This window comes from Ovis canadensis, chromosome 17 (assembly GCF_042477335.2).
Source record: "Ovis canadensis isolate MfBH-ARS-UI-01 breed Bighorn chromosome 17, ARS-UI_OviCan_v2, whole genome shotgun sequence".
Classification (NCBI taxonomy): Eukaryota; Metazoa; Chordata; class Mammalia; order Artiodactyla; family Bovidae; genus Ovis; species Ovis canadensis.
In genome coordinates, this window is record NC_091261.1 from 24,912,074 (window position 1) to 24,925,411 (window position 13,338).

General features: G+C 44.8%; 1 pseudogene; it reads right to left on the minus strand.

Moving 5' to 3' along the window:
- Positions 1–11,540: 11,540 nt before the first annotated feature.
- On the minus strand, positions 11,541–12,172 carry LOC138422827 (COX assembly mitochondrial protein homolog pseudogene; annotated as a pseudogene).
- Between the last annotated feature and the right edge of the window lie 1,166 nt (positions 12,173–13,338).

The window sequence follows — 13,338 nt, forward strand, 5'->3', positions numbered from 1 at the left end:
CTTGCCTGGAGAATTCCATGGACAGAGAAGCCTGGTGTGCTATAGTCCATGGGGTTACAGAGTCAGATACAACTGAGCATCTAACATTTCACATAGAGTGGGCGTAGGCTCCATGGAGGAGGTAGAATCTAAGCTGGGCTTTGATGGATGGTTACATTGTGGGCAGATAAGAGATCAGAATCCTAGTTGTGGGCAGATAAGCGATCAGAATCCTACATTCTAGGTGGAGAGAATAATTATCCTCAAGGCCCAGATGCAGGAAGATGAGGATAGGGATCACTGATAAGGAAGTCTGGAAAGATTCTGAAGAGCTTTGAATCTCAGGTAAGGAGAACAGTTTTACTATGAGGAACAGTAAGGGCCTTCCCAGGTGGCCCACTGGTTAGGACTCCGCCCTACCACTGCATGAGGCACAGGTTTGCTCCCTGGTTGGGGAACTAAGATCTGACATCTCTTGGCCCTTCTGAGTGATTGTTCTTTTTCTCTGAGCCCCAGGTCCTTTCCAGCTTCAAGCCTGTGGAAGATTAAATTAGGGAACAAGGGCTCCTGTTCCGGAGACCAGAGCAGCTTGTAGAAATCCATTCCCCTCTTCCTCCTCAGTAAGAGAATTCCAATTTTATGTGGAAAGGCAAAGTGCCTGGCTAAAAGCCTACCTTTCCTAGCCCACTTGGCACCTGGGTGTGACCATGTGACCGATGGTTCAGCTAATGAAATGTGGACAGAAATTGTTAGTTAAGACTCTGAGAAGGTTCCTTCCAGGAGACAGGCAGCTGTCTGTGATGTGCAGATAATGGCTGAGCTCCATCTTTTCTCATGAAGTGACCACGAGGAAGGAAACAACGTGATAAGGAGGCCCAAGCAAAGAGGAGAGGGGTAAAGATCCCAAGTCCCTGGTGATTGTGAGCCTCCATACTTGCCCTGGGCTGCCCTCTGTTTCTCTGAAAGGGAGAGAGGGGGGAATGGGGAGGGGAAAGGGGAGAGGAAGGGAGAGATGGAGCAAGAAAAAGAAAGAGAATATATCTTCTATTTTGTTTAAACCACTATTTCAAATCCCTGTTATCAATAACCAAACAAAATTCCTAACAACAGCTAGGAGGCCTCCCCCAAGCCCCCAACCACTTAGCCTAGAGAGATGGCCTTTTTTTTTTTTTTTTTTTTGGCCTCGAGTCCTGTGGGATCTTAGTTCCTTGACCAGGTATAGAACTTGTGCCTCCTATATGGAAGTGTGAAGTCTTAACCACTGGACCACCAGGGAAGTCCCAAGATAGCCCTTTTAATTGTGCAAGAGACAACGTCTGGAAGGATTAGGCAGGTACTTTGCTAAACCCTTGGCAGGTTGTTGTTGTTCAGTCGCTGAGTCGTGTCCAACTCTTTGGGACCCCATGAGTAGCAGCACGCCAGGCTCCCCTGTCCTCCACTGTCTCCATGACTTTGGTCAGACTCATGTCCACTGATGCTTCAGTGATGCCATCTAACCATCTCATCCTCCATCGCCCCCTTCTTCTCTCGCCCTCAGTCTTTCCCAGCATTAGGGTTTTTTCCAGTGAGTGGGCTCTTCAAATCAGGTGGCCAAAATATTGGAGCTTCAGCTTCAGCGTCGGTCCTTCCAATGAATATTCAGGATTGATTTCTTTTAGGATTGACTGGTGTGATCTCCTTGCAGTCCAAGATACTCTCAAGAGTCTTCTCCAGCACCACAGTTTGAAAGCATCAATTCTTTGGCACTCAGCTTTCTTTATGGTCCAACTTTCACATCCATGCATGACTACTGGAAAAGCTATAGCTTTGACTATAGGTACCTTTGTTGCATATTATGTGGGATGATTAGTTCATGTATAATAATCCTGTGATTTTTATTATTATTTTCATTTTACAGATAAAGAAACAGAGGCTGTGGAACTTGCCCAAGGTTATAGAGTCAAAAAGTGGTAGAGCTGTGATTCAAAACCAGTTCTGTCTGCTCCTAGAGCTCATGCTCTTTTTTTTTTTTTTTTCAATCTTAAATTGTATTACTTCTTTTAAATTTCGGCTGCACTAGGTCTTCACTGCAGCACACAAGCTCCTCTGGTTGTGGTGCTTGGGCCTAGGTGCCCTGTGGCATGTGGGATCTCAGTTCCCCAACCAGGATTAAACTCATGTCTCCTGCATTGGAAGGTGGATTCTAAAACACTAGACCACCAGGGAAATCCCTAGAGCTCAGGCTTTGATCTCTATAACGAGGGGTGTGCTACCATCAAAGATCTTGCTTTGATATTTATCATTAATCTAGATCATAGCATGGTTTTTCCCTGTCTCTGTGCATTTTATTTAGAGGAGGAAAAAAGACAACTTTTCTTAAGAGGTGGCCTGGCATGTTTGGTGATTGTATTTCATACAGATTAAGTAGGCCCTTTCGATTAGCCACTTGGTTTATGCCCTCCTGATCATGCTGAGAGTTTATTGTAAAGAAAGCTGAGGACCAGCCCCTCCATCTGGTCAATCCAAGGCTGAGTTAAAGGAAATGCCCTGGACTTTCTTCCCCCTCCACCTTCTCACTGGAACACTGAGATCTTCTTGCTGCTCTATTGTTTTGAGAGTGACAAAGGCCTGTAGGTGCAAATCTAAGCAGAAATCTAAACCCTAGGAGTAAACCTTATGATACTGAAATGAAAGGGAGAGGTTTTCTTTTCTAGAACTCCAGGACCTTTTTTGTTTTGGGGGGAGGGGTTGTGCGTGGTCTTCACTAGTTGTAGTGTGTGGACTCTAGAGCACGTGGACTCAGTAGTTGAAGCGCACAGGCTCCCTAGTTACAGCTCTTGGTGTAATTGCCCGGAGACATGTGGGATCTTAGTTCCCTAAGAAGGGATCAAATCCACATCCCCTGTATTGCAAGGCAGTTTCTTAACCACCAGACCACCAGGTCCCTCTAGGAGTTTTTGAGATGGCAGATAGGACTGTTCAGGGGCCCAAACCTCCTAGTTCCCAGGAGGCTTCCTGTAGTGTGAGGTGTCTCTGAAGGAGCATGAGGGACAGGCTGCAGTGTTCTGGGGAACCTCAGCGGGAAATCCAGGAGAAGCCTGCCTGAGCAGATTTGCTGGTGCCTCAAGGCAAGGGGCAGGGTTCTGAGTCCAGGCCTATAGGACATGTGTATTAGTTTCCTGGACTTCCCTGGTGGCTCAGACAGTAGAGAATCTGCCTGCAATGCAAGAAGCCTGGATTCCATCCCTGGGTGGGGAAGATCCCTGTTGGTTTCCTAGGGCTCTTGTAAAACAGGACCACAAATTAGACTGCTTAAAACAGCAGAATCGCATTGTCTCACAGGTATGGAGGCCAGGAGTTGGAGATTAAAGTGTCAGCAGGGCTTTTCACCCTCTGAAGTCTCTGGAGTAGGCTCTCTCCTGGTCTCTGGTACCTTAGGTATTCCTTGTCTTGAGAATGGCCCTCTTTTCCTTGAATCTCTTCACCTCATAACCCTCTCTGATGGTCCACTCCTGTGTCCAAACTTCCCCTTTGTAGAAGGACACCAGTCATATTGGATTAATGTCCACCTTCATGGGTTCATCTTAACTTGACTACTTCTGCAGAGACTCTCTATCCAAACAAGGTCACATTCTGAGTTACTGGAAGTTAGAACTTTAACACTTTTTTTGGGAGACATAATTCAACCCATAACAGGATGGAATTCAGATTGGAGAAACAGATGCGGGAGCAAAGACAAGAAACCAGAAGGTTAAAAGGCCAGGAATTCTCGGGAAAACTTTCAGAGGCCCTGAACTCACACAAGCTATAACTCTGGGAGTTCAAACCAAGTTTACCTAAATCTCCAAGGATTAGGGCAGCTTTCCTATGAGATCTGGACTGCAGAAGAACAGGAAGAGTCAAGGACACTGCCTGCCGGAAGGGAACACCCTCTTTGATGGAGCTGTAAGAATCCTCACCCTATAGGGTGGATTCTCTGTCTGCCGGAAGCCCATCTCACAATGCAATTTCCAAGTATTTTTTTTTTAATACTGATGTTAAGGTGCCTTTCCAGCTGCCACCAGGAAACACTAACCTAAAATATCATCTTGTATTGTGTTACAACAACATCATTAAAGTACAGAGTTGGGGAGAAAGATGTAGCTGATGGATTTGTACTTACACAAATAGGAGGGAATCTTGAAAATACAGAGTTGAGAAATAATTGGTTTTTCTTTAACACTGTCTAAGTAGAGGGTGGTATTTCTAGGTCAATAGTGTCAAGTCACCGCCCCCAATGGAAGTAGTTAGGTTTACTCATCTTCCAAGAGTCCCGGCCTCTGCTGCCCCCAGTGACTCTCAGTTGAGCGGCTGAGCTCTCCCCATGTGGCTCACTCAGTCCCAGATACTTCTCAGAATGGTTCTAACTTGAAGCAGGAATCATTTCAACAGCCCCAGGTTTTCCTGTAACCAGCAAAGGATTACTGTTCAGCTCTCTTGCAGGTTGATTGCAAACATAATATCCAAGCTCTGGCTCTGTGCTGCACATCTGCGCTGACCACTGATTTTCCCGGTTTTAGTTGCTCATCCACGGGGCTCTCACCCTAAGTATGGGGTTATTGCCTTCAGAGTTGAATTGATGTCCCCCTTCCCGCCCCCCACAACACACACATATGCTTCCCACTCCTCCCTCCTTTATAAATCCATTTGGAAGAACCATGCATCTATCTTGGCTTTCATTGTGAGTTCCTCCCCAAGTCATTTATTTAATCCTTTGGCCCTGCACTCACCTCTGGGACCCAGCTTTTCCCTGGCTATTTCCTTCTCCCTAATCACCATGGCCCTGTGAGTTCCAAGATGCTATGGCATCTGTGACTATGCTGGGACTTAGTTTAGGACACTTAACCTAGATTCCCAGTTGCTGTGTGACCTCATCTATTGGAATTCCTGTTAGTTCCTCCAGGACTTGTTCTTGATCTGAGAATGGAGAGCGTCTCCTTATATTTGTTCTCTTATACCTGGCTTTGGTGAGTTGGTCCAACTCATGGATTACCAAACTTTTTCTGTGAAGGAAAAAGCAAATATTTAGGCTTTGTAAGCTGTATGGTTTTTGTTGCACTCACTCAACTCTACTGTTGTGAACCAAGGGGCGTGACTGTATACCAGTAAATCTTTATTTATAAGAACAGGTAATGGGTTGGATTTGGCCCAAGGGCCATTGTTTGCTATCACCTAGTCTGGTCTATAGCTTGTCTCTGTATTGCCTCATTTTCCACTTTCTTTCCCCTTTTTCCTGTACCATCATCCTCTTCCCTTATATTGTTGCAAGTAGAGCACCATGCCTTAATATCAAGTTCTAAGATAGAACTCTATTTGCCACTGGTTATATTATATAAATAAAAATTAGTTTGTGTACCTGAGTAGCAGGTCTAAATTTCAGTGTCCACAGATGCTTCTTAGAGGAGGCACATAGATTAGGGTCAGAGATGGTTCATATTTTAATCAGATGCCATTTAGGCAGTTTCTGCTGTTCCTTTCCTAGGAAATAGGGCCCTGCCTTTGCTTATCTTATAGAATCTGGGTGGTATTCTCCATTAGTGATCTTAGTCAGACTAATATTAGTCATTAATATTATTATCCAATATTATCCAATATCTACTAACAGTATTCAGTTCAGTTCAGTCGCTCAGTCGTGTCTGACTCTCTGCAACCCCACCAGACTGCAGCACACCAGGCCTCCCTGTCCATCACCAACTCCCGGAGCCTACGCATACTCATGTCCATTATGTCGGTGATGCCACCCAACCATCTCATCCTCTGTTGTCCCCTTCTCCTCCTGCCTTCAACCTTTCCCAGCATGAGGGTCTCCAATACTATTCCTGACATATTCCCTGAGTAGGAACTCTGACTTTTGTTCAGCTATGGCTGCAGCATACTTCGGGAGGATATAATCCCTTCAAAGTGTAGGGAATGAATTTTTACCAAGAGTTTGTAATAGATGACATCTCAGACACAGTTCTGGGTAGTCGTGTTTGGACAAAGTCTTCTTGCGGCATTTAGGAAAGACTTTTTCTCCATGGTAAGAAAGGGAGACATGAGGAGAAATCAGTTTCCTTCTCTTTCCTCTCTTGTTTGTCCTTGTACAAGAATAATATTCTTACAGATCTTGTACCCATCTTGGTAGCACAAGGGGAGATATGATCAATAGTTTGATGGTGGCAGAAGAAAAAACTGAAATTTATTTGATTATGGGGTGCTGTCCCACACTGTGGTGTAGAGTATATGCTCCATGTTAACTTTTGTAAAATTTTATTTTATTGAAGTATAATTGATTTACAGTGTTGTGTTAATTTCTGCTATACAAGAAAGTGATTCAGTTATCCATATATATACAAACATATATTCTTCTCCATTATAGTTTATCACAGAATATTGAATATAGTTCCCTGTGCTATACAGTAGGACCTTATTGTTTATCTAGTCTATGTATATTCCTCCTTATTAACTTTTAGAAAATCTAAAAGATTCCAAATCCTGAAAGAGCTCTGGCCTCAAGGGTTTTGGATAATGGATTCCGTACCTGCACTATAATTTGTATCCTGCATGGGGAAATAAAAATCCCATTTCTAGGGTGGATAGTACCCCCACGCCCCAGGAAAGCCTATTTTTCATTTGCTAACAAAGAGGCAGCCTTTCTCTTTGCAGCATCTCCCCAGAGTCTTCACCTCACTGAGCTCAAGTCTATGAAAGGAAGGAAATTCCTGGCTACTCCCCGTGAGAATTCAGTGGTGGCTTCTTCCTCAATATACAATTGTTTTTATGAAGAAAACTCCATACAAGGGTATAACTAGCTAAAAGTCTCCTTCCTTCTTCAACATATGGTGGAGGAATGCAGTGGAGCTATGTGGAGGCAGAGATCAGTTCTGTCGCTGACCCTGTGCAAATCAAACTGAGGTATGTAGTGATAATATGTGACTTATCATGAAACTTCTCATGTCAACAGATTTCCCCATTTGACCATAAAGAGCCGCATATCTGCTTGGCTGATAAAATCTGTTTGAATCAGGCCTATGTGCTTTGGGTGGCCCACAGCAAACCTCTAAGGGCGGTAAATTGCATCTTTGGAAAGGCAGGCTTTTTGGAACTGTGTCTGCATCCAGACTCCAGGGGATTTCAATGCAGAGGGATTTGCAAGGTTTGCATTTTTCATTCATTAAGGCTGTGTTGCTGCCAAAGTTCTCTTCCTGTTAGTCATCCAGGGAGGAGGGCTCAACACAGTGGGCTGTGGCGTAAATTATTGTGAGGCTCAGGGAAGCCCAAATGGAATACCAAGGGGGCCATAGATCTTGGCACAGGTTTTGTGAACAAATTCTGAGAAATCCAAATGTATTGAAAAATCACATGTTTACAGAGGAATGAAAGACTCAGGCTATCTTTAAATTCAGCAAGCCAAGAATTAAGCTTGTCTTTTATCTATACCAGTAGGCAAAACCCAGAATTAGATGACTGTGAATAGTCTATTTTTACGGCATTCCATAGAAACATTCCTGCAGTTAAATGATTCTTTTGTCTTCATCTGTGGTTCTTAACCTTTTAATTTTTTTAAACATACATTTTTTTTGTGGCTCCCTTTGAAAATCTAAAGAAAGCTTTGGGCCTTCTGACAAGAAATTGTCCATAAACCAATTGTCCACACACACAATTATATACACAATTTCAGAAGGTTTATGGGTCCTCTGAGTTTCATCCATAACCCTCAGTTAAGAATCTCTGCTCTTGACACTAGAAGCTCCTTGACGATAACGATTATGTCTAATTATATCTAATCTGCATAACATCTCTTCTATTCATGCCTAACACCCTGTTTCATATTCAGAAGTTCTAGTTAGTGTCTCCTGACATGAACTTACAGTAATAAAGCTCCTTTCTATTTTTTACAGTATTCATTGAAAACATATGAAGTAGTTATTAGATTAAAAACACAAATTTTGGGACTTCCCTGGTGATCCAGTGTTTAAGACTTCATGCTTCCACTGCAGGGGGTGTGGGTTCAATCCATGGTTGCAGAACTAATATTCCACATGCCCCGGCAGTGTGACTAAAAAATGAATAATAGATAAAAATTAAAATGCGAGTTTCCTTTTAAACTAAGTTCTGGAATGTGTCATTATATTCCCTTGATACAGAAAAAAAAAATCATAAAGGAGAATTACTTCCTCTGTAGCTCTAAAATTGCTCTGAAACAAATTTATATGTGGGCAAAACTGGAAATGGAATTGCTGCTTCTGAGAATTGCCCACCAGCGGTCTACCTTCTGCTTCATGTGGACTTTTAAATTAAGGATCCTCCATTCTATTAAACGTTCTCCAGAGCTATGGGTCAGAGTAGGCAATGGCACCCCACTGCAGTACTCTTGCCTGGAAAATCCCACGGACGGAGGAGCCTGGTGGGCTGCAGTCCATGGGGTCGTGAAGAGTCAGACACGACTGAGCGACTTCACTTTCACTTTTCACTTTCATGCATTGGAGAAGGAAATGGCAACCCACTCCAGTGTTCTTGCCTGGAGAATCCCTGGGACGGCGGAGCCTGAGAGCTGCCATCTGTGGGGTCACACAGAGTCGGACGTAACTGAAGCGACTTAGCAGCAGCAGCAGCAGCAGAGCTATGCGATAAAATGTCCTTGCAGGCACTGACCCGAGCGGTTCAGGGGGCGCCACTCACACATATTACAAGGCTGAGCCGAGTCCTCACTCACTACTGGTAATGACCGCCATTGCTGAGTTCTCACTGTAGTTTGAACTCAGACTTTCCTGACTTCAAGGCCCTGCCCTTAACTTCTGCCCTTGTCTTTTTTCCTTTGTACTTGCTAATTTGGGCTTCCCAGGTGGTTCAGTGGGAAAGAATCTGCCTGCCAACACAGGAAATGTGGGTTTGATCCCTGGGTGGAGAAGATCCCCTGGAGAAGGAAATGGCAACCTGCTCCAGTATTCTTGCCTAGGAAATCTCATGGACAGAGGAGCCTGGCGGGCTACAGTCTAAGGGCTCTCAAAAGAGTTGGATATGACTTAGTGACTAAACAACTTGCTCATTTGCCAAAGAACATCAGGGTAGAGGAACAGACGGGGATGAGGTCTATTATCCTTCCTCCCAATGAAGGGAAGGATTCCCAAATGTGTCTGAGGAGCTTCTGGGCATTGACACTTCTGGGCATACCAGCCAGTGTGCCCCCTGCCGTGGGGTGTGATGTGTGGGGATGGTACCTTTGTGAACAGCTCTTATTTTTGGAGAAGAACTGAAGGTACTTTGGAAGAACTGAGGATCGTATAGGGTGGCTCCTGGGGAAACTGAAGCAACTTGACATGGTCTTGGGGCCCCTTGGCTTCTCTTCCAGCCGCTATCACTTGGGGAACACCCCTTTTTTTGTAGGTGAAAGCACACTGATGTGGGGGGTTTGGGCATTTTCTCACTCATAGTAAGAAAGTGGCAGAGTTTGTTGTAAACGCTTTTTAAAAAGTCTTATTTTATATTGGAACTTAGTTGATTAACAGTGTTGTGTTAATTTCAGGTATCAGTTCAGTTCAGTAGCTCCGTCGTGTCTGACTCTGTGACCCCGTGAACCGCAGCACACCAGCCCTCCCGGTCCATCACCAACTCCCGGAGTCCACCCAAACCCGTGTCCATTGAGTCGGTGAAGCCATCCAGCCATCTCATCCTCTGTCATCCCCTTCTCCTCCTGCCCTCAATCTTTCCCAGCATCAGGGTCTTTTCAAATGAGTCAGCTCTTTGCATCAGGTGGCCAAAGTATTGGAGTTTCAGTTTCAACATCAGTCCTTCCAATGAACACCAAGGACTGATCTCCTTTAGAATGGACTGCTTGGATCTCCTCGCAGTCCAAGGGACTCTCAAGAGTCTTCTCCAATACCACAGTTCAAAAGCAGCAATTCATTTCAGGTATACAGCAAAGTGATTCAGTTATCCATGTACGTGTATCTGTTCTTTAAATTCTTTTCCCATTCAGATTCTCACAGAATCTCCAGCAGAGTTCCCTGTGCTGTACAGTAGGTCCATGATACTGTACAGGTTTTTGTTGCCAGGTAACAAAGGCAGGGGGCGCATGAAAAGAGGGGCTCATATTGAGACTGGGAAATTCAGTCCTGATCCAGATGTGTGTTGTGGGGTGAGGGTGCAGGGTTGCCAGAGAGGCACACCTGTGGACAAACTGAAAAGGAAACGATTTCTCCTTGATTTATCTAGAAGCCGCCCCTGAGGATGCCTGGTTGGAGAAAGATTCTTCCTCTAGTCTGAGAGCATTGACCCTGTCATGCGGGTCTCCCAGCTTTGCCTCCTGAGCCTCTAGTTGACCTTTTCCCTGGGAAAACTAACAAGTTGTGGTTCTACCAAAATCTGCACTAATTAGAGAAGCTGAAGAAGCAGAAACAGATACCATCCGATTCTCTACTTCCAAGCTAAATCTTAGAACATGAAAATCAAAGTAAAAAAGTGAAAGTCGCTCAGTCGTGTCCCCCTTTTTGTGACCTCATGGACTATATAGTCCATGAAATTCTCTAGGCCAGAGTATGGAGTGGGGAGCCTTTCCCCTTTGTATAACTTAAGAGCATTTCTCTGGGTTCGATTCCAGGGATGGAACCCAGGTCTCCTGCATTGCAGGCAGATTCTTTACCAGCTGAGCCACAAGAGAAGGCCAAGAACACTGGCGTGGGTAGCCTATCTCTTCTCCAGCAGCTCTTACCAACCCAGGACTTAAACTGGGGTCTCCTGCATTGCAGGCGGATTCTTTATCTACTGAGCTATAAGGGAAGCCCGATGACCCTAGCATTTATACTTTAACAAAGAGGGGGACTGGAAGAGAGTTAGTTGGCTGGAGCCAAGTTTGGCAAAGCTCACAGGATGGTGGGGTAGGGGTGAAGGAAGAGAAGGGTGGTAGGGTTGGAATACACTACACAGAAATGTCCAGGATAGCAGCAGGGAAGCCACGAGTGAGCCTTTCCTTAACCTCACATCACTCCTGGACAGGGGCCAAAGTCTGCTGAAAGCCTCACACGGACCTCCTCCTGGTCAGCAGGTCAGGCCATTTGGGAGCACTAGCCCTCTGTGTACAGAGGCTTGGCTCCTGACCCCCAATGGGCAGTGGTATTTGTGGGAAGAGCAGCCACCGCAACAGGACTTGGATGAGGCTGCCTGGTGGGGGAATCTGTCTGCGTTGTAACCCGAGCTCCTAAATTGGCTCAGTGGTAAAGAATTCGCCTGCCAATGCAGGAGACCTGGGCTCCATCCCCGGGTCGGGAAGATCCCCTGGAGGAGGGAATGGCCACCCTCTCCAGTATTCTTGCCTGGAGAATCCCATGGACAGAGGAGCCTGATGGAACCCAGTCCATGGGATCTTGATCGGACAAGACTTAGTAATAAGTTATATCATAAATAACAAGTTACTCAGTAGAATTAAAATGTCCCAAGCGTAATCAGGCACTGATAAAAAGCTGAACAAAGAGACTCTTTCCAAAGCGAACTTTTTTTTTTTTCTTTATTTCGGATTAAATTATTTCCATAATTAAGGGTAAAGCAAACACATTTCCTTGGGTCCATTATTTTAGGTGATTATGATTTCCATGAACATTGGAACTCCTGAGTATCATTTGAATATTTGCCTGCATGCTTGTGGGAAGCTTCTGTAGCCTTTTCTTGGTAGTAAGTCCAATTTTCTAAATTCTTGCCTTTCCTTGAGGTATTCCATTTTGCATTCCTCATACGTGGCTGGATCATTATAGTAAGCGGTTAGACATTCTTGCAATGCAGAATTTTCTTTCTGGCATTTTACTGCCATAAGGATTCCGGAGACCTTGTAACATTTCGTGGAATATTAAACTTGTTCAGAACATCTCTCAGGCCTTTCCCCTTAATATTTTAGGGATCAAAACATCTTTCTTAACATGTCTGAGATGCTGCTCTGTGGAGTTGAGCCCAGACTGGGGTTAAAAAATTAGGTCTGTCTATATACCATTGCTTAGAGGAGACTAGAAAGCCACAGGATACTAGAGTCTGTTGCTGGAGCTCCCTCTGTGAAAAAAACCACAAATGAACTGAAATTGTTTTGGACTAGGCATAAAGCCATGGTGTAGAGCTTGACCTGCAAGGCCACAATGCAAGTATGTGTGCGAGATGAGCAAACAGTCCCAGTTATTGAAATTCTAGCCTCCTGGTACTTCTTGTTCTGCATGGCGAGCACCAGCCTCTTGCCCACTCTTACTTCTCTAGACGAGCATTCTCACCTCTATCCAGGATCACAAATAACTACAGGGAAAGTGTAAGAATGATCAGCTGGATTTCATACTCAAAGCAAGGCTGGGAAGAGCCCTGGAAGATGGGAAGTATTTAAAAAGGGTCCTTCTATAGGGTGGTACTGATGAACCTATCTACAGGGCAGCAGTGGAGACGCAGACATAGAGAAGAGGCTTGTGGACCCAGTGGGGGATGGAGAGAGTGGGATGAACTGAGAGAGCAGCGTGGAAACATACGCATTATCATATGTGAAATGGGTAGCCAGGGGGGATTTGCTGTATGATGCAGGGAGCCTGAACCCTGCGGTCTGAGACAACTTAGAAGGGTGGGATGGACTGGGAGGTGGGAGGGAGGTTCTCGAGGAAGGGGACGTGTGTATACGTGCGGCTGATTCATGTTGATGTATGGCAGAAACCAACACAACATTGTAAAGCAATTATCCTCCAATGAAAAAAGGAAAAAAAAAAGCCAAAAATAAAAGGATCCTCTTTTCTAAGGGAGAAATTAGAGAATATTCCAGGTTTATGTCTCATCTTTACCCTTCCTCAGTTTTCTTCTCACTTTCATTCAGTATCACACCAGTTGAATAGGTTCTGTGCTCAAGATATTGTGCCAAGCATCACTAAAGATGCAAGGATGGGTGAGCCACGGATCCCTTTCTGGTGGGAGTTCTAGGAGGGGGCCAATAACAGTTATTGGACACAAATAACTGTGATAGAAGGCCCATTTGGTAAATCCAAAGATAGTGCTTGAGTGGCTCAAACAGGGAGACATGTGCCTTGAAAAGGGTCAGGAAAGACATCTTGAAGAAAGCAACATTTGCAATGGGCCCTGAGAAATGAGTAACATTTAATTAGTGGGAGGAAAATTAAGGGTTGGTTGAGCGTATCTGGAGGAGGAAACAGTCGAGCAAAGGCCCAAGGACAGAGGGCCTGGGAAGGACTGAGAGGTAGGTAGGTAGGAGCATGGTGTGTGTGTGTGTGTGTGTGTGTGTGTGTGTATGTGTGCGTGTGCGTGTGTGCATACACACGCATGTGCTAAAAAGTGTATGACATGTACAGAAGAGGCCTGGGAGCAATACTCTGCTCTTCTGATATTACTAAC